Below are 2,380 nucleotides of genomic sequence, written 5' to 3' on the forward strand. Positions count from 1 at the left end.
GGGAGCCAACATGGGTATCCAGATCTTGCTGTTGGTTATTGGCCGGAGAGTCGTCTCGGTCATGTCTACGTGTCTCCCAAACCCGTAGGGTCTACACACTTAAGGTTCGGTGACGTTAGAGTTGTTATGGGAAATATTATCTGGTTACCGAAGGTTGTTCGGAGTCCCGGATGAGATCCCGGACGTGATGAGGAGTTCTGAAATGGTCCGGAGGTGAAGATCGATATATTGAACGAAGGGTATTGGAGTCCGAGATTGTTCCGGGGGTACCGGGTGACGACCAGCGTGTCCGAAAGTGGTTTCGTAGGCACCGACAAGTGTTGGGGGGGCTTATGGGCCAAGGGGAAGGGGCACACCAGCCCACTAAGGGGTTGTGCGCCCCTCCCACCCCATCTCACGTAACCAGGAGAGGTGGGGGCGCCTCCCCTAGGGCAGCCTCCCTTCCTGGCTTGGGGGGCAAGTCTCCTAGGGGTGGGGGCGCCCAAAACCCATCTAGGGTTCCCTCCCTGGCAGGCGCCCCTCCCCTAGATGGGATCTGAAGGGGCCGGTCCCCTCTCCCCTTCTCCTATAAATAGTGGAGGTGGGAGGGCTGCCAGACTACCTAGACCCTTCCCTTGGCGCAGCCCCTTCCCCTCTCCTACACCTCCTCCTCCTCCGTAGCGCTTGGCGAAGCCCTGCCGGAGAACCACGAGCTCCATCACCACCACGCCGTCGTGCTGTCGGAGTTCCCCCTCAACTTATCCTCTCCCCTTGCTGGATCAAGAAGGAGGAGACATCCCCGGGCTGTACATGTGTTGAACGCGGAGGCGCCGTTGTTCGACGCTTAGATCGGAATCGACCGCGATCTGAATCGTTGCGTGTACGACTCCACCAACCGCGTTCTTGTAACGCTTCTGCTTAGCGATCTTCAAGGGTATGAAGATGCACTCCCTCTCTCTCGTTGCTAGTATCTCGTAGATTGATCTTGGTGACACGTAGGAATTTTTTTGAATTATTGCTACGTTCCCCAACACTCAACACCTCGCCTTATTGTTCCCATGGACACACCATCTCTGGTCCAGCATCCATGTCATCGTTGCAACACCCTTGCCTCGTTGGTCCAAGCATGACATCTCGCATGTCACCGTCGCAGCACCTCACTCCCACTGGTTCCAGCGCCACACCACGCTGGTCCCAACTTCTTGCCTCATTTGTCGTAGCATCGCTACATACTAGTCGCAGCTTTTCTCCCCTCGCCGATTGTAATTTCTCACCTCGCCATAGCAAACAAAAAAGCTCTCCAATCATAGCTTTTATGGTTGACGATTGCAACAATCATGACGCCACCCCCACTAATTGCCCCAACACCACTCCATCTGTTGTAGCAGAAAATTCTACCGGTCCCAGCTTCTACTGTTGATAGTTGCAACCATCTCGGCACCACAGTTCGCCGCCGTGGCACCACCTCTCGGATGAGATCAGGATCTCTCGAACTGTCGCGGGGTCGCCAATCCAACGGTTGTTTCAGCATAAAGGAGTCATTGATCCCATCGGCCCTCCTCTAAGGAGGTTGTCTCATTCGTCATATCATAATCTCTTACTTTCGAACCATAACCTTGCCTTCTTCATTTCACAATAGGTGCTTTCCCTGGGGTACCCAAGCCCCCACATCAACATTACCCCCACCTTCATTCTCCAAAAGCATAGTTGTTCCCACCACTTTGTCTGCTAAACTTAGGACATTTTGACCATTAACATTGACTGACCCATCCGGCCTAACATATCTCTTTCGTGCACTTTTACTTTTGTCATGAGCATCAGCAGGGTTGAACTTCTAAGGATCAAGCACACCTGAGTAAGACTCCTGTTGGAAATATGCCCTAGAGGCAATAAAATATTGTATTATTTATTTTTATGTTTATAATTAAGAGTTTAAACTGTTATGATCCTAAAATATGTGATTCAGTGGAAAACTCATATGCACGTGTGGAATGATGAACGGTAAAAATCCGATTCCTAGTCTCGCCTCTAAGATTAGCTCAAGTGTTGTTTATGATCATGTTTGTTGGATCTTAGGATATCTTGAAGTGTAATGGTAGTCCTAAAACAACTTTGAGAATATGACGTTGGAAGAACGGTCATATTAAATTGATCAAACTTGTTTTTTATACTTTGAGATACAATCATCACAAGTCAATCATTATAACATGGATACTTAACTTATGATTTAGTTCCTTATGCCATGAGACTATCGTAGTCAGTTCTTACCGTACGATGAACTTTAGGGTTGCTCAAACGTCATCCGTAACACGGCGACCATAACGACAACTTACAGGCTCATCGAAAAGTTTGACAAGAGGCTAGATAGCTCGAGAGTGAGATTTTCTCCTCCAACGATGAA

Source organism: Triticum dicoccoides, chromosome 4A, assembly GCF_002162155.2.
Source record: "Triticum dicoccoides isolate Atlit2015 ecotype Zavitan chromosome 4A, WEW_v2.0, whole genome shotgun sequence".
Classification (NCBI taxonomy): domain Eukaryota; kingdom Viridiplantae; phylum Streptophyta; class Magnoliopsida; order Poales; family Poaceae; genus Triticum; species Triticum dicoccoides.